This window comes from Podarcis gaigeae, assembly GCF_964106915.1.
Source record: "Podarcis gaigeae genome assembly, chromosome: 3".
Taxonomy (NCBI): domain Eukaryota; kingdom Metazoa; phylum Chordata; class Lepidosauria; order Squamata; family Lacertidae; genus Podarcis; species Podarcis gaigeae.
The window spans coordinates 61,237,235-61,257,275 of record NC_139680.1 but is presented as its reverse complement, the minus strand read 5'-3'; the positions used below and the strand labels follow the sequence as shown (position 1 = coordinate 61,257,275).

At 43.2% G+C, this 20,041-nt stretch overlaps 1 long non-coding RNA gene across 1 annotated transcript; it reads left to right on the top strand.

Annotated features, from left to right (window-relative positions):
* Positions 1 to 6,761: 6,761 nt before the first annotated feature.
* On the top strand, positions 6,762 to 11,597 carry LOC310841233. Its single transcript, XR_014562425.1, has 2 exons — positions 6,762 to 6,834; positions 9,360 to 11,597. It is a non-coding gene; the product is annotated as an uncharacterized lncRNA (long non-coding RNA).
* The last annotated feature ends 8,444 nt before the right edge of the window (positions 11,598 to 20,041 follow it).

Sequence of the window (20,041 nt, the reverse complement as noted above, 5' to 3'; positions counted from 1 at the left end):
GATCCAAGTTGTTCAGGGCTTTGCAAATTAATACTTGGCTCTTTTCTATGAGTACAGAAGGTTTTGTTTGTTTGTTTGTTTGTTTGTTTGTTTGTGCAAGGAAATGGTCACAATTTTCTTTGCCCTTCAGCATGCTTTTAGTGACAGCACTGGAATGTTCATTTCATCATTATTTTAGTCCAAATACATAATAGTTCAAAACCATAATTTGAGCACATCTAGTCGTAATGAGGTGACAAATTACCTTCAGCCTTTAAAGTCTGCACATCCTTGCCTCAGAACGGATAAAGTGATGCTGAAAATTCAGGAAATGTTTCAGCATGCAGAGTGGATTTGGACTACACACAAGTTCTGGTAAGGTGAGAGCTTTATATCTTAGAATTCTATACACCTTTCTAACAGAGCTCCACAAAGTTTATCCTAAGGAAGCAGAATGTGATGCCCTCCAGATGTTTCTGGAATACAACTCCCATTCATTCTTGACCTTGTTCATGCGGGGGGTGGGGCTGATGGGAGCTGTAATTCAACAACATCTGGAGGGTACCATGTTGACTACCATGGGAGGGAAGTCAGGAAGTTGTGAGGGGACTTTCAGCTGGCTGTAGTTATGGAACAGCACACAGTTAAATCACTGTGCTTAAACACAACAAGGACACAAAACACAAAAGGATGATGATGTCTGCCATGGTTTTAGAAGTATGGGATTAGAAACCTTATTTCAAGGAGGCTGAATTTTTAGACTTGTTCTTTTGCTCAGTAGATCCCCATCACAGTGTCTTGCACCTCTCTGTATGTGGCTGGGAATGTATTTGATTTGTCTCTTGGCTGGATTTAGTCCCATTCATGGAGTAGTAATCTTTGTCTTGTCCACTAGTGAGTAAAGACTGGAAGCAGTATTCATGACTAGTTCATCAGTCCCTGTTTCCTTGTAGGCTAAGGTGAAATGAAACTCAAAAGGGTATATTGCCAGAAACTTCAGAGGCACGACAATTTCCACTCATCATCATGCACTGATAGGACATCATAGTCAGTCATGGAGCTTTCTGGAGTATCTAGCAAAGGCTAAAATGAATCTGGAGTTTGATTGTTTGGGGAAACCTTTAGACCTGCAACGGAAAACAATCAGAGAGAATAGAGATACCCATTTTAAGGCTGTAAATGTTGCATTCTGACTATTACTAATTACTAAAATATTGCCTTCCAAAACTGGCTGACTGGGGATGTGGCGTCTCTTTTCAGTCTGCCAAGGAATTTACGTAATGGTATATCTCCTATCTTGGCATCTCTCTTCTTCTGCCTTCAAATTCCACAGCCACTTGACTTGCAAGAGGTAAGGCCAGGTCCAGCTCTCAGAGTCAAACCCTCTTGCTGTATTGTGGTGGTGGTGGCTGTACCTATGAAGAAAATGTCTCCAGGGTGATACAGTGAGTGGGGAATATTTATGATGCAAACCATCCTGTGATCTTTGGATGAAGGATGATAGATAAATGTAACAAATAACAATCATTATAATCTCTCACTTTTTCACCCTAATGGTCATTTCCCTCCACTTCCTTGGTGTGAGGTAAAGGTGTGGCTATTCTGGGTCTCCATACCTGTGTGGTCCATTACTTGCAAGCATATTGGTGGTAGGAGAAATGGCCTGTAAAAAGATGCCACAGTGCTTTGTTCTTCCCTTGTCCAAACCACTTCACCTCTGACTCACAAGCTGCTGGGCTGGGCTGGGAGTTTCCTCCCAGCACTGGCCAGCCCAACTGAGCCAACTCTGTATCACCTGTGGTGACTGTGTCCCTATGGTATGGTAACCTCTACCTGTCAGGAGAGACTGTCCCAGAGCCATTAGTAGTTCTGATGAGCATCTCACTCTGCACCCTCAGCCCACATTAAATATTCCTGGGCTTGGACACAGATATAAAATACAGTTCCCATTTTTTGCCTTACATACCCATAAACACGCACACGTTTTATCACAGCTTTTTGTGTTTATTTCATTTAACTTCACAACAATATCTGAAACTGATTTGGGTGTGACAGAGCAACTTTGTCCAAATTCACACTGGGCCCGAGGGGGCAGTTCTTTACTTATGGGACCTCTGCAAAATTAAAATGTTATGAAACCAAGAAAGATGGTAGAAGCTGAAAAGGCCCCATGAGGCAGAATAAATCTGTTCTGCAGCTGAAGTTTTTTTTTTAAGAGTAGACTTTTTGACTATGTGGTGGTGGTGATGATGATGATGATAATATAAATTAAAAAGGGACGAGGCTGCAATCTTGAATAGGGTTTTTAATGTGAGCAGATGGAAATGGAAATGTGATAATATGCCTAGACTTGTGTTTCTTCTCTCCCACAGACACTCCCCAGGTGTGTCTCTTACTCATCCAAAACCTGAGCCAAATGAAACACATGCATTCTGTATTCATACCACAAGTTAACTGTTTTGTGAAAGATTCAGTGTATTCGGCAGGAGACAGATAGCATGAGATCAATTTACTTCTTGTCACATCACTAAAAAGACTCATGTTCAGTCTCATTATTATTTTTAATCACCCAGTGTTTCCTAATATTTGAATGAGGAGAATGCAGAAACTCCTTTCCCCTTGGCTTGTCACATCTCCTAGGCGCCACTGTCTCTACTCCTTCTCCCTCTTCTAACTTTACTTCCACTTATATTTGTTTCTGGCAAATGTGGTGGAAGGGTGTATGGGGCGGGGGGGGGGGAGAGATGGCACTGGAGACAAATAAGGCAGGCTCACATGTCCTGAGCTTTCTGTCATCTCAAACCTATATCAGAAATAGACCTGGCTGGCTATGGCTAAAAAGCTGGACTTTGGAGCATCAGCAACAAAATAATGATAAAAGAAAATCGAAAGAGATAGAAAGAGTTGGGATGGTGGAATGTTATGAAAAGAGAGAGAAACATAGGGTTTGTGGATTGGTGTTTAGGATAAGGGAGCAGCTCACCATGGATAATATTTAGCCCAAGTTCTCTACCATTTGTATTGTAGCATGTTGTCAAATATTAGAAATAGTGTCACTATCCAACTGACTTGTATACATGCACACATATTTTAGAATTTAGTGTTTTCTTATGAAAGGTTCCAGACTTTGAGGAAGCCAGGGTGTTCTGTTTCTTCTTTTAAAAAGGCTTTGACTGCAAGATGAAGGCTGAACACTGAAAACCTGAATCAGCAGAAATCTTCCCCATGACAATTTCAGACCTCCGTTGAAACTTGTTTTGCGCCTTTGCCTTGAGCGGGGGCTGGATTAAGCCACACCTCACTGGATGAGACTCCCAATAAACAACGCCTTTGTACCAAGAAGCTGTTCTCCTGAAATCCCTGGAGGGCATTTAGACAAATGCTAGGGAAGCCATTCCAGCTTGGAAATCAAAGTTACACAGCTATTTCCCATGGCAGAGCTGCAGTGGTGTTTTGAAGCCTCATAATTGTGTTTAGGAACTCCACCTTCTTGCCCTGGTTTTCATTTGCTAGGCAGACTTTCCCAACAGGTTTTGACAAACCCGTGCCACAAACATTTCAAGGGAGTCAAAGACTTCCATTTTGTGGATGTTAATAAGCTGAGTTGCATTATAAAGAGGTATCTATCTAATTTTGTTTTAAATTTAATCAAGATATGATGTGGGGGGACATGGAGGGATATCAAGTAAGATAAAGGGTAGAAGTAGGATGTAGTTTACTGTGCTAAACACATCACTCTGAAGGGTAGACTTGACAGGCATCCCCAAGCACTCAGGGACATCAGCTGCAGAGTCCACCATGGCTGATTGGCACATTTCATTGCCCATTTCCAATGCCATGCCATGCATTACACTAGTGTGGCTGCAGTAAAACACATTATGCACATTGGTTGTGAAGAAGCTCTCTTTCGTGAGTACTGCTACAGCTGATGTACTTGCTCTAGAGCAGGGGTAGCCAATGTGACACTCTCCAGATGTTGTGGACTACAACCTCCATCATCTCTGACCATTGGTCATGCAGACTGGGGTTGTTGGGCCATCTTGAGGGTACAGCATTGACTACCTCTGCTCTAAAGCCCAGCTCCAAGCACCATCTCCATCTCCATGTCCCTTGTCCAGCAACTGACCTTTAGGGACAACAAACGGGCTGGAAAACATTGTCTCAACATCTAGGTGGCATATGGCTTCCTATGGCCCCATCTTGTCCCTGGCAGTCAGATGCCACTGGTAGATGCTTAGGTGGACGACTTCTTGAGGGTTGGGTGCGATTATATTCTAACCTTACAGCAATTCCCTTGATAATATAAAATAATTATGAAACTATGCATTTGGTTAATATACAATAGCCCAATTGAAATTTAAAAGACCTGCCTTCTCTTGGTTAGAAGTGCAATGACTAGGAGAGGTGTGGTGCAGAGGAATAGGACCTCAAATGGACACTGGCCCAAACCACATTGCATATGGCAGTACAGTGGTACCTCGGGTTAAGAACTTAATTTGTTCTGGAGGTCTGTTCTTAACCTGAAACTGTTCTTAACCTGAGGTACCACTTTAGCTAATGGGGCCACCCGCTGCCACCACTGCGCAATTTCTGTTCTCATCCTGAAGCAAAGTTCTTAACCCAAGGTACTATTTCTGGGTTAGCCGAGTCTGTAACCTGAAGCGTCTGTAACCCGAAGTACCACTGTACAGGTCCACCTGCTTTAGCTCTCAATCTTGAAGCCAGTGCAGATGATACAGTGACTCATGGTATTGCAGGCATGCCTCCACATGCATTGAGACAAGCTCTTTCGGAGCGCAGAGAAGGCAGAAGGCAGGTGTGAGGCTGCTGAGCTCAGAATGTCACCTAAGGACCCAAGAGGCCAAGACTTCAGGGATGCATTGCATAGCTGCTGGGAAACCTCATATGCTCTACGTGCACCAAACCGAGGCAGCCATTTGCCAATTATGACCATGTATACTGTAATCTAGAAGAACTGTGAATCATAATATCTTTAAAGTGCTTTGAAGATGCAAACAGGGTAGCATTAAATTGTAGCTGGTCACCAAAGGCGATGGAGGCAGATGGTTTCCCAGATGCCATCAGATCACCTTATTAAGAACCACCCACCTCCCTCTAGGCAACTGCCAACAAGAGTCCAAAGAAATGCTAGCATGGTAAAGACGCCCACAATGACACTGAACAGGAAATTGCAAAAGAGGAAGAAGAGCACAGAAACTGTGCTGGTTTGTAGTAACAGTAAGAAAACAGGGTGAGGAGAGATCGAGCTTTTTGGCTACATAGAGTCAATCCACTTCACTTAACGGAGGACGGGCTGGAAAGTTTGGCAATTTATATACAGTGGCAAAGAAACAGCATCTTTCCTCTAGTCACACAGCACAGACCGTGGTTGGCTGTTGGCTGGCAGTGATATGAAACAGATCTAGAGCTGAGAAGGAGAGATGCTTTTGCTTTGATGAATGAGCACCACCGTCACGCAGGGCAAGGCGCTGGGTGTTGCCTTAGGACCTGCAAGACAGGCGGAACCAAAAGAGCTTTATTTTCACACTCAAAAGGAAAGTCATACAACAAGAAAGACAGCTTTACATACAACAAAGGTCTCGGAGTACACTGTGACTGCAGAGAATGTAAGGCACACAGCATTTGTGAATGTGAATGTAAAAAAAGAAGAAGGAATATTTCCATAAGCTTTTTACAATACTTAGAAATGAGACCCATGTTCAAAACCCCACTTAGACACGAAACTCACTGGGTTACTTTGGGCCAGTAACTGCTTCTCAGCCTACCTCATAGGGCTGTTGTGGGGATTAAGTAAGGAAGGAGAGAACCATGTACATCACAGTGAGTTCCTTGGAGAAAAGAGTAGGATTTGAATGCAACAAATAAATAAGGCCACCGGTGGCAACTACTCATGAAAGTTATACTCCCTTTAGTAATAACTGTATACCTCTGAGTATCAGTTGAGGTGGATCACTAGCAGGAGAGTGCTGCTGTGCTCATGTCCTGCTTGTGGGATTCCCAATGATGGGCCAGTGAATTCTGGAGTAGACCGGTCTTTGGTCTGACCCAGCAGAGCTGATTTGCATGCTTTGTTCCTGAACCTGGAGCAAATTCAGAGCATGCTAATTACAGCTGCCTGCAAAGCAAAGCAAACATCTGATTGGCCTATCTGAAAGTCAGCTTGCTTTTCAGAATGTGACACCAGTGGCTGTGGTATTTAAAACACACCCATGCTTTTTTTAAAAAAAATGTTGTTGAAAATGGATGTGGCCACAAGATAAAGAAGCAGTCATATGATTCCTTTTCCCACACATCTAGCTGTGAAATCCTTTGAATGCACTAGGAGAGTCAGGGGACATGTATATCAGGTCTGGCTAGTTTGTGTAGAGTTAACAATATGGCTCACTTTTTCTTTATTATGGTTGAATTGCTGTAGCTGCAATTCTGCACATAGTTCTGCTGTTAAGTAGAGTTTCTCGGCTTAGCTTCTGTTCGTCAAACACTTTCTGCTGGCTGCTAAAGAACCATTTCTGTTTCAACTTGCAAATTATGTTCTATAATTTGTCTGGCCCTTCCCTCTGTTTGCTGTCTGTCTAATTTACTTAGAGATTCAAAGGCAATGTGTGGAGATTCTTACCTTCCATGTGAATATTTCACATACCCAGCGCAAATTGGAGATGCAGCTGTAGCAATCCAAATATTTAGGAGAAGACCTAAATATCCCTCCCCCCCTTTTGGCTTCACAAAAGGCACAATTATCCTATATTATTTTTCTCCATTGAAATACAAGGTGTGGGAGAAAGGAAAGCAAAAGCCACCCAAGAAAAAGAAGAAGAAAACTGGGAATGCTCACAGGTAACTTGCTAATGAATATCTGCAGAGTCCTTGGATGATATAGGGTGCTTTTGAGGTCCTACACCATTGTTGTTATTACAGAAAAACATGGGTCAGGCAGCAGTTCTTTTCAGATAATCATCTCTTTGACTCCTATGTTTAATGTGCCTTTTTTTTTTTTGTTACACTAAACACAGGAGCTAAAGAGTTGATTATCTGAAAAGGAATCAGATATAGCAGGCATGTCCAACTCCCAAGAGACTGTGATCTACTCCCAGTATAAAAAAAACTGGTAGTGATCCACCCATTGACATTGGAGGGAGGAGGAGCGTGTGTGGGGTGAGTGGATTGCCCAGAGTTGTTGAGCTTTCTTTGGAGAGGATTGCACAGAGGGTTTTTTTTAGCTTTTTCCTTGTAACTTTTTGTACACAATAAGGATCCCACGATCTACCAGCATCATCCAGGGATTCTACCTGTAGATCACGATCTACTGGTTGGACATCCCTGAGATATAGAATAAACAGGGATGCAGGTGGTGCTGTGGTCTAAACCACTGAGCCTCTTGCCGATCAGAAGGTCGGCGGTTTGAATCCCTACTACAGGGTGAGCTCCTGTTGCTCTGTCCTAGCTCCTGCCAGTCTAGCAGTTCCAAAGCACACCATTGCAAGTAGATAAATAAGTACCACTGCAGCAGGAAGGTAAACAGTGTTTCTGTCTGCTCTGGTTTCTATCATGGTGTTCTGTGGATGACTGTCCATTTTTTTGGAATGTAGATGGGGGAGAGGGTATTTTACTCTTACTCTGCTTCCCCATCAAAATAGTCTATAAGATCCAAAGGCCTCCTGCTCCCTCAACTTATCCCAGACAAGGGAGAAAAACTATGCCAGCCCTGGAGCTGGTGTAGTAATCCCCCCCCCCATTGAAACAACAGGAGGGTTGTTGTTTTTCAAAAGCAAAATAAAGGGGAATATAAGGGGAACAACACAAGCCCACTTTCTGCACTGGGGGTACAAACCTGGCAGAATCAAGGCAGTTCCTCTTGATGGTTCCTCTGACACAGACTCTGCGTCTGTTATAATAAAATAATAAATATAAATTTTATTATATAAAATATAATAAAATAACAGTGGATGACAACCAAACATAAATTGCCTTGCAGAAATAACATCATTTATTTCAGCAACTATGTCTCACTACTTTTGCACCAGACCAGGATGACATACGGTTGTGTCTGCACTGAGAAAAGCACTCGCCCACACTCTCATAGAAGAATATAACATGTGAAACTCCAGTATTTTAAAATGTTCTTTATATTTGCTCTCTTTTTGTGATGCCACACTGATAATCTTTCTCTATTCTATTCTATTCTATTATTTTTTAAATTGGAAACTATATGAACAGGTGGGAACTACATCAAAATATTGCCGTGTGGAGTGCTTGCACCATTCAAGCTGGCTGGAACCTTGCCCTGTTCAAGAACACTGCATTCCATTAACCCTCTACCCTGGGTTTCTGTTTCCTTCTCTCTCAGCAACAATTGCTAAATATTCCATGGTCACTGGGCATGCTCAGTCCTCACTGGACATTTTGGTCAAGTGCACTTTGTACACTTTGCAGTTCCCCCAAGCTGGCTGATTGCTCCCTCTTGCGTTTGGATGGTGCCTGTGGCTGCATAAGAACAGAGAATACAGTATTGAAAGGGTGTTCTGTTGAAAGATTGCCAGGGAAGGAGGGCAGGGCAGAGACTCCATATATATTGTAGAAGACAAAAGATTCTTTGAGAAACTGGTTCTGTGTCAGCAGCTAGTCAGCTATTGAAAGCCACACCAAATGCTGCTTATTATTTCAAGAAGAAAGTTCATGTTCTCGAAGCTGCCACTCCTGGTTCTGCAATGAAGTATTTCCCACAAAATTGCTAGACTGGATATAGGAAATACCAAACACCCCAAAATCCCCTTTCTGTCTCTCTGGTCCAACATCAGGTTCATCCCTTCACACCTAGCTTCCAGATGAATTGATTTTATGGTGTGTGACATGGAATCCCAATGGACGATTGCCCCCCCGCCCCCCCCACCTCCACCTCTCCAACCTGTGCTGGTACTGGAGAGTACCCAGGTGAGTGGAGCAGGGTCAGATCTGGTCCACCCAGCTGGGAGGGTATGTTGGCATGGCTACCAAGACTTCGTGGCATAGATTTGCTTATCTCCTAGAGTGCATGGCTACCTCGTCACAAAATACTTCTTCTACCCTTGATCCTGCCAATGGTGGCCCTGAATGCCTGGCCCATCCTTCTCTTGGACCCAAGCAGTGATTCAAAAATACAAGCAGTAACAATAACAGCAGCAGCAGTAATAATACCCGTGCTGCTGGTATAAAGTGCAATACCACAAAAACTAAAAAAATAAAAAAAACCAGTCGAAAATGCAGGAATATTAAAATACTGCAATAATAGTGCAAAGCATTCACATCGTTCTTAAAAGATATGATGGGATCAGGAAAAAAGTTAATAGCAGGATTAGTGAATTACGGTATTCTATGCTTTTCAGCTCCCTTTGCTTGAGAATGCTAAACTGTATGACCTACATCCAACACCCAAAATTGAACTCTGTGGCTGAAGATTAATATGATGTCTGTGCTCATTGTTAGGCACACATATGCCACCTGGAGGAGATTTATTACAAAGATTATGACGCGAAGCAACACTGAATGCAGTAATGGATGAAATGGGTGGGTGGGGGAAATACAATTGTTGAATAAGTATTTGACAAAACCTTTATGCATTTGGAGTATTGGAGGCTGACACCCCTGCTTACTGCACTTGCCACCCCTGCCCCTGAAGTGGGAGGCACTCCAGAAAGCAGCCTGGCAAGCACCTCCCACCTCCTAGGATGTTTGCCACCAGCACTGTTTCCTTGCTTGCCTGCTCCCATCACACTAGAATTGCTATTGGTAGCCACACAAACTGTAGCAAGACGACAGACTTACAAGATTGTTATATAGTAAGATATTGTGTACAGACGAAACTCATAACTTACTATATTGGCTGCATACATACAAGACCTGTAAAGCACATTCAAAGCACAGCCCACCCACAAATAATTATGGGAATTATAGTTTGCCCCTCACAGACCTACAATTCCCAGCACCCTTGGCAAATTGCAGTTCCCAGCAATATGTGCTCTCAATGTGCTTTAAAGGTCTGGTGTGTATGGAAGGCATTGTCTTAATCTTAGTCACACTGCCTATATCCCTTGCAGCATATTAACTTGAACAGTTTTGATGTAGGCAATACAACTGCCCTCACCAACACCACCAACTTCAAAAACCACTCAACACAACTGATCTAGAAAGACTTGTGTATGTGTATACCCAGCACCTGCCTGAAGGATCTTTTCTTCTACCATCAGCTGAGGAGGAAGCTGATCAGGTGAGGCGAGAGTGGACAGACCAGCTGGGTCCAGAAGCATCCATTTAGCTTTTTTTCTCAGGCAGTGAAAAACTTAAGACTGACCCTGTGATAGAAAAACCTACTATCATTGCTCAGAAATTGACACTAGCGTCCTGGGGCCTAGGAACATGCCTGCCGTGTCAGACCACTGGTCCATCTACATCAATATTATTTCTACAAACTGACAGGGGATTTACAGAGTTTTAGACGCATCTGAAGAAGCCCTGGGTTGTGCCTGGGACTTTTATATGCAAAAGATGAGCTATGCCACTGAACTAAAGCTTTTCCCCCTGCAAAGTTGACTGCATCCTTCTCTAGAACCTTAGAAAAGAATGCCATGTGAGACTGTACAATAGCAGTTGAAAGTGTGGTGATGTGAGAGCACCTTTCCCACAGTCTCTTAAAAAGAAAACCTATTTTGGACAATCTCTGTTTGGAGATCATGAAAATCAAAGGATCTTCCAGGAATGACTGTTCTATCTGGAAGTGAATTTGGCACCTGGAGTTAGAATGTTTATAGGCAATTGTGGGGAGGGGTATAGAAGGTGTGTGCAAACCCACAAAATCATATTGGGAATCTGCCAATACAGTTTCTATTAACTGGTGGTGGCACAACTCTTTTGGATAAGAGGCTCCTCTGCTCTGACTTTCCATTGGATTCCGTACAGCAGCATGGAATCTCCCTGCATCGCTGGGGGAAAGTAGGAAAATCCAGGTCATGCGGTAGAACTGGTCCTCCTGACCAGTTGGTCATCTGGAGAACCCCTAAATGATGGGGAAAGTCACAAAATGAGTCTGAAAAACCCTGGAATAAAATGACAGAAGGAGTGAAATAAATGTGGGGAATGCTGTGTGACTCCTAAACAAGAAAGGAGTACCAAAACAACACACAACATAAGTGGAACTGAACCCTCTCACTTCCATCAATCCCAGGAAGTTCAGATCTGCCCCCCGCCCATGATTTGCTCAAATATGCCTCTTTCCCTGCCCAAGCTGTGCTTTAAACTGCTCAAGATCCACCTGTTTAAGCACAAGTAAGGAGACATATATTAGATGCTTTGGATGCCGTTACTGTTTATTAGAAAAAGTAGGGCACAAAGAAATCATTTTAAGACCAGTAGATGGACCTGTGCAGAATACAGAATGGAAGCAGTGAGATGGGATGAATGGGGCAGCAAAGGGGGATACTTGGGCCCAGTTCTCATTGTTACCTGTTCTGCATCCTTGTGACTAAATCACTCGTATTCTAAACTGCTTGGGGTTTATGTATGTAAGGAGGGCAGAGCCTCAGACATGTGATAAAACCATTGTAACTTCATCAACAGAATATATATTTTTTTAAAAATGTACTTTTATTAAAGATTTTCTTGGGTTACAAAAGTATGTGCAATCTCTCTCTCTCTCTCTTTTCCTTCAAGTAACATTTTTTACAGATCAGTTTCATTTGTTGAGACATTATAAAGAAAAGGGGGGAAAGAGGTGGAGGGGGTAAAGCTGAGTGGGGGTGGGGCCGGGTGGCGATGTTTCTATTTTCCTTAATATATGTGGGGTTTTGCGTCAGCGTCGCTTGTGTAGGTTCTCTGCTATTCACTTGTGTTTCTTTGGTGGTGAGAGAGGTTGGGGTTGGCCTAGGGTGTGGTTGGTTGTTTATGACTGGCTGTGGTGATCTTTGTTTTCATGTGTGAGTGGGGTGGGTGGGTGTTTTGGATCAGGTTAAAGGTAAAGGTACCCCTGCCCGTACGGGCCAGTCTTGCCAGACTCTGGGGTTGTGCGCCCATCTCACTCAAGAGGCCAGGGGCCAGCGCTGTCCGAAGACACTTCCGGGTCACGTGGCCAGTGTGACATCGCTGCTCTGGCGAGCCAGAGCTGCACACGGAAACACCGTTTACCTTCCCGCTAGAAAGCGGTCCCTATTTATCTACTTGCACCCGGAGGTGCTTTCGAACTGCTAGGTTGGCAGGCGCTGGGACCGAGCAACGGGAGCGTACCCCGCCGCGGGGATTCGAACCGCGACCTTTCGATCGGCAAGCCCTAGGCGCTGAGGCTTTAACCCACAGCGCCACCCGCGTCAGGTTAGCCATGTTGATTTGTATGCTGTTGGTGGATTTTTGTCATTATCTTGTTGGGCTGTGTATGTGATAAAAGGGAGCCTTTTAAAAGGCGTCTTCTACTATTTGTCCCCATGTCAGTTTCAGTATCAACAGAATATCTAATATCTGTCTCACTTTAAACTGGGTGCCATTGTAGTCTAAAATGATCCTGTTTAGGGATGTATTTTATGCGAGATTCTCATTCTTGTGACCCAGGTTTGATTCCTGGGCGGCGCAAAAAGCATTTTAAGTGCTACCTGGATAGTTCATTTGGTTAGATCATGGTGCTGATAATGCCAAGGTTGCAGGCCCGATCTCCAGCTGCATATTCCTGCATTGCAGGGGGTTGGACTAGATGATCCTCAGGGTCTCTTCCAACTCTACTACTCTATGATTCTACTACATTGAGAGCCAGTGTGGTGTAGTGGTTAAGAGCGGTTAAGAGTCACGTAATCTGGGAAACCGGGTTCGCATCTTCGCTCCTCCACATGCAGCTGCTGGGTGACCTTGGGCCAGTCACACTTCTTGAAGTCTCTCAGCCCCACTCACCTCACAGAGTGCTTGTTGTGGAGGAGGAAGGGAAAGGAGAATGTTAGCCACTTTGAGACTCCTGAAGGGGAGTGAAAGGCGGGATATGAAATCCAAACTCCTCTTCTTCTTCTTCTACATAAATAGAACCAAGAAAAAAATGTGTAGGATTGTAAGCTTTTTGGAACAGGGACTTACCCCATTATGCGCTGGAGAGCATCATGAACATTAATGACACTATAGATATATAATTGACACCATGCAACAATTATAACAGTAATCTACGTATTTATTTACTGTCCCAATAAACTTTCTAAATTGGTTTATGTAAACTCAATTGTACACTAGATGGCAGTGCTCAGCTAAGAAAGAAAACGGCAAAATGCACCAGGTAAAGGATGGCGTCATCTTCCTTGTTCCTAAATGTCTTTGTGTCATATTTTATCCAAACAGAAGGTGGATGGGACTGGAAAGAAAGCACTAGTGTTGACATGAGTTTTAAGAAAAGCTTGTAGAATGGAGAAGGAATAAAGTTGCCATCCTCTCCCCACCCCTCTCAGAAATTCAACTAGGGAAGCTTTTCCTATCACCGTATTTGCATAGCTAAAAAGACTCTGTCTTCTAGATTTACACTTGTCCTGCAGCTACTACTACAGACACAGCAGCAAGGCTGGGGGAAAGAAAGTAGACAAACCTAGGAAGAACCTAACATATGAACTGTGGCTGCGATCAAATTTGCAGTTATCCATGAAATCTCCAAGACAGCACAGCACAGCCATTCATGTGTTCTTGGTGCTGGTGTTTCAGCTACATTTGGGAGACAGCTGGAATATTTGATCCAACCTTTGCCAACCTGGTGACAGGTTGTTTTGGATGTTGTCCAGACGTTTTGGACTCTAACTCTCATTAGCTGGAAAATGTAGTGGGTAGAGCATGGGGAGGTGGGAAAGGGTCAAAACAGCCTTGCAGATTGAATTAATATGTGGAGAATTTAAAGACATTTCAAATTGTCTTTCTAAAAAAGCCTGTGGATTCAGCCATCTCCTCCTGCCCCCTCCCTCCCCAGAACTGACCTGCTGTCTTTTTAAAGGATTTCCCAGGTCCGCATTATGCTAGAGATGTGGTCAGAACAACACTGAAACATATGTTTATACAGTGTTCTATACTTACTAAATTTTGGGAGAAACTGTTGGATTGTAGAACTATGACTGTTCAGAAAAAAACTAACATTTTCAGCAGAGAATATTGTTCTGAACTATATACCTACTATATGGAAGTTAACAACTGAACAACAAAAATGGATTTTATGCGCTCTAACGGTAGCCAAGAAGCTGATATTGATGAACTGGGAAAGTAAAGACATTATCTCCTTTAATCAGTGGATTGATAATATGATAACACTTGCAACCTACAAACGGACTGCTTACAGATGTAGACTCTGCTTGGATAGATATGACAATATTTGGAATGAATTCATACAAAATGTAGCAGGCTATTAATAGTTACATTAGTATCAGGCTAATACTATCTAATTTACAAAAGAACGTATGGGTTTGAGTATTTTTGTATTTATTCATATAACGGGTTTCCCCCCTTAACACAGTTGCGTGTTTTGTTCTTTGTTCTTTTCTTCCTTTTTGTATCACTTTACTGCTTTATATTTGAAAAATGTTCAATAAAGCATCAATTTAAAAAAGAAAAGAAATTTGACCCCCCCCAAAGGTATTTTATTATGAAGGTTTTGATAATATGCATGTAGAAAGGGATTGGGCACACAGAAGAACTCTAAATTTGGAGTCATTTTTTGCATACAATATTCTTCTGCTAAATTGGGAACAGCCTTTCCATGAGTAAGAGAGGCTTTCAACTAGCTGAAGAACACCTTTAAAACCACTCTCTGTTGTTACTGTACTCATGACTCCTCCAATAAATGTGGTTTCCAGGAACCTACGTTTTGGGACAACTCACAGGAAGTTCCTTTCACAGATCCCATGGCACCAGACAGGGCCTTTGCAAGGCCATTATGCCATTTTTCTTTTGTTTCCGTGGGGTTTCCACTTGGAGTACTGCAAGGTCAACTGTTTACTTTTGCTATTTTTCCCATTGTCACCATCATTACGTTTAATGGCAATAGAATGTCAAGACGTCATTCACAGCAGAGTGTGAGAAACCTGTGACTTGAAGCCAAATTTTTAGGACTTCACGGGAAATGGGGCCCTAGTGTAAAGGCAATTGCCCTGTGATAACTATCAGAGCCAGACAAATCAGAGTACATTTAAGATGATGTAAACTGGAAGTCACAACATTGCTCTGGTGTTCTAGGGAAATTTCTTGGCATTGTAGTGATTTTGTTTTTAATAACATTTTGTCCTTTTATTGCTGTCTGCCAGTAAACTCCAGGAAAGTCCAATACTAGAAATGAACTGGCATGCCGAGACATTTCACCGAACTTCCCATTGCTAATAAGGCAAGTGACCCGATGAAAATATTTCTACCCACTGTCACTTTGTGAGGAAAAGAAGCAAAGAGTCTGGAGGGGTTTTGCATACATTTTAGTGCAAGGCTAAGTCATCTGTGTTCTGAAAAGGCAGGGTGCTCATCTGCTTCCTGAGGGGAACTTTCAGGAAATCCTTTCATTTCTCAGTCCTCACATTGGCAGTCCAATGAGCTTAGAGCCTTAGACTATGCAAGTGTTTATATTCTAAACCTGTGAAGCACTTTCTGCTAGGTATTGGAACCTGGGCTTAGCAACTTGATCATAAATAAGAAAGAGGTAGGGGGTGAGCAGACAATATTACATTCTTCAGGGTGATTAAATAAAAAAGTATTGTGAAGAGCTCCAAAAGGATTTCTCCACACTGAGCGAATGAACAGTAAAATGACAGATGCAACAGAATGTACACGAACCAGAGCAGCGCACGGAAACGCCGTTTACCTTCCCGCCAGAGCAGTACCTATTTATCTACTTGCACTTTGATGTTCTTTCAAACTGCTAGGTTGGCAGGAGCAGGGAACGAGCAATGGGAGCTCACACCGTCGCGGGAATTCAAACCACCAACCTTCTGATCGGCAAGTCCTAGGCTCTGTGCTTTAACCCACAGCACCACCCGCATCCTGGAGTACTGTGTACCACACCTCAAAAAGGATATTGCAAAGCTGGGGAAAAGTTCAGAAAAGGGCAACCTAAATGATCCAGAGGGTAGAGCAACACCCCTTTGAGGAAGGATTACAACATTTGGGTGCGGTTTTTGTTTTTTTAGTATAGAGAAAAGGTCAGTAAGAGGGACATGACAGAGGTGTATAAAATTATCCACGGTGTTGAGAAAGTGGATAGAGAAAAGCTTTTCTCCCTCTCTCATAATGCTAGGACTTGGAGGCATTCAAGGAAGATAAAGGTTGGAAGATCCAAGATAGATCTTCACACAGCGCATTGTTAAATTCACTTGCCGAAAGGCAGTGATGACTGTCAACTTTAAAAGAGGATTAGACAAATTCATGGGCAACAAGGCTCTCGGTGGCTGCTAACCAAGATGGCTATGCTTTATCTCCACTGGCAGAGGGAGTGTGCCTCTGAATACCAGTTCCTGGAAACCACAGGAGGGGAGGGTGCTGTTGTACTCAGGTCCTGCTTGCGAAATCCACACAGGCATCCAGCAGGCCCTTCTTATGCTCTTAATTCTAACAGGAGCTTTAGGTTCTATGCACTTTGTTCCAGAATTAAGGCACTGACTCTTGATTGCTACAAGGTACCTTCAAACGTGTTGGGCTTTAACTACCACCAGTCCCAGCCAGCTCATCCACGATGGGAATCATGGTTCAAAACATCTGGAGGGCACCAGGTTGACACAGGCTGCTTCAGGTGTAAGAAAAGAGCAGAGAGGTAAACTTGTTACGAGCCTGTTGAATTTCTTTTTGGAGGTTGTTTCTGAATGTCACTGGAATGCAGTCTTTGATCTCACAATGCACCCAGCCTACTTCAGGATAGTCCTGAAATATCTTCTCTTCCCCAGGGTAGGTCTATGTATCTAAGGCATGCAGGAGGTAGTTCCCCTGATTAAACCAGAAGAGGCATGCAGATTACCGGAGGTAGGTACCTCAGGGTGAAAACGCTCCCAATATTATTTTAGTTAATTAAGATTATTTACTTTATTCCTTTCCATTCTTAAAGTGACAGCATATTCCTGGGGAAGTAAATAAAATGGTTGATGGGGCCTCACGGGTACCCAGGAGTCACCAGTTATAGAGGACACATTGAGCAGAAGAAGCAATCAAAAGTTGCTGGTTGGTAAAGCCTAGCCAAGTCATCATCAAGAATCTACACCCATAGAGTGACTGAGTGAATTTAGCATGTGGCTTCAAGGTTGATATAATCTGTTCAGTGTGAGACTAAAAATTATATGACCCCCCCCCCCAAAAAAAAAGTATGGCTGCTGCACACTGGGAGATTTGTGTGAGAGTAGGCATGGAGTTTCTGTCATAAACTACCTATTACACCCAATGTTATGTCTTCGTTCTGCATTGCTGACAAAAGAAACAAAGGCCTGGGTTCAGACACTAACAAGGTCAAAGTGAGATTTATTTATATTATTTATTTCATATCTATTTTACCCTTTATTCCAAGGAGCTCAAAGTGGCATACATGCTCCCCTGCTCCCCATTTTACCCTCACAACCATGTGGGGTAGGTTAGGCCGAGAGAAGATGACTTTCCCAAGGTCAGCTTTGTGCCTGAGTGGGGATTTGAACCCAGGTCCTAGTCTAGCACTTTAACCACTAGACCACGTTGTGTAGGATGGGTACATCTATTATAATTTGCAGAGCCAGTGCTCCACACCAGCAGCTGTATTCTTGGTGTGTGGTACAACTGTGCAACCCTCTTACCTATTCTGAGCGAGAATTGTGATTCAGGCCTCTGCATTTGAGATCCCTCCTGGAAAATACTTGTCAGCTTGAAACCTGGTTATAGGCTATGCTAGTGGTCTAAAATGCAGCCTCCCCCGAAGAAGTCAGGGAAATACCAGTGTGTTTAAAATGCTTAATTTGCGGTTCACACAGAAGGCTTTGTCATTTGCATGAGGTACTTCAGCGTGATATAGAACACCTCTTGTGACTGAAAGATATGAGTAACAGCTTTGCAACGCTGAGCAGATAAGAATAAAGGAGAATTTTCGTAATGGACATTCTTTGACCATTGACATATCTGCATTCAACGAGGCTGCCTCTTGAGTGTCTGCATATGATAAGGGAATGCGACTTTGAAATCTAATTAAAATCCAACCCAGTCACCATTCTGGCTCAGAGATTTAAAGCCGCCAAACAGCTGCCATTGTAGCTTTAGACTGTCTGATGTGCTCTTCAGAGCTAAGTGTTTAGTACCTAAGAAGGTGATGACCTTTGTCTTATTATCCTCCGTTTTGAAATTCAGGCTGCATCTGCACCATACAGCTAAAACATTATTATACCATTTTATTAGTCATGGCCTCCCTCAAAGAATCCTGGGAACTGTAGTTTGTGATGAGACTTGTTAGGAGACCTCTATTTCTCCCACAGGGCTCAAATTCCCAGAGTTCCATGGGAAGAGGGATTGATTGTTAAAACTACTCTGGAAATTGTATCTTTCTGAGGGAAATAGGGGCCTCCTACAACTCTCAGCGTCTTTAACAAAGTACAGTTCCCAGGATTCCTTGAGGGGAAAGCATGACTTGTAAAGTAGTATAATAGTGCTTGATGGCGTCAAAGTAGGATGGAGACAGCTTTCTGTCTGAAGCTGGCAAATCAATCCAGAATGTGCCAGAGCCAGAGTAAGATTTTTTGGGGTGAGGCTTGGCAAAGATCCCACTCCACTATTGGTGCTCCAAGTGCTTTTGGGTCTAGTTACCATTTTAAGTTCCCACAAAGGAGTTTTACTATGGGGCATTGTGGGAAATCCAAAATGGAATCTAGACCGACCCACTCTGTGCTGATTAGAGCACAAGAAAAATAATGTGGAGCCCAAGTTGACCACAGTGGTAAGTGCTGAGAGGGAACTGCCAGGTCAGTGATACTAGTGTGAAAATGTCACCCCCGAGCACAGATACCTCTTTCAAAGACTCTCCAATGGAAATTATTGTTCAGTGGCACATATGCAAATTATGTTTGGTGGTATGTAGTGATGTGCCTGCAGGTATTATTATTGTTTATTGAATTTATATACTGCCCTATACCCAGAGGTCTCAAGGCGGTTCACAGAATAAATACAATAGATATGAACTAGCACATCATTACATACAGATCAACACTGCAACATTTCATGATATACTAGCACTATCCAAGTTTTCAAAGATGGGGATATAAAGTACAGAGAGCGGGCAGAGACCCACCCACCTCTGAATACCAATTGCTGGGATTCACAAGCGGTGGGGGAAGCTCTTGCACTCTGGTCCTGCTTGCAGGCTTTCCATAGGGATCTGGTTGGTTACAAACAGGATGCTGAACTCTGTGGACTTTTCACCTGAGCCAGCAAAGCTCTCCTTATCTACCTGCACTTGTTCCACCCCTAACCTTCACATATTGAGGCCAAAGGTCTTACGGGGGAATCCTAGCAATGACTGCGAACTTTGCACAATCAAGGTTTCTGATCGTATGGAAGATGCTAAGCATACTTAGATGAATGTGTGAAGAATTCCCCTTTGGGCTTCCCACTCAGTGTGGAAAAGTTGAGGTGGAGCCAGCAGAGACAAGGATATTGAGAAGCAGATGCACATGGCCCATTTTATTCTGTATTGCTTCCTTCTACATTCTTTGATGCCTAAATAAGGCTACTGTAATTGGTGCAGGGACAAAAGGTCATAGGTTGGGTTATATCCCCCAGGGTTATAAACACAGCTTTATCTCAAAGGAGGAGGGAGTGTAAAATCTCTCTCTCCCCCAGCATTCCTAGCATGGTCTGCTGCATACCCCTCTCGCCCCTTTTCCTCTACCTCTGGGAAAACAGGTGAATAAAGCTGTTAGACCCAATGTTCCTGACAATCTGTTAGGAGGTGGTCATGTTGTGTGGCTTGGTGCTTCCTCTCCTGGTAGGGCAGCTGTGTGAGCACATTTATCTACTCATGGACAACAGCTGCTAGACTGGAATGACAGTTCTAAGAATAGCAATTGCAATAACTGCAAAAATAAAACAACAC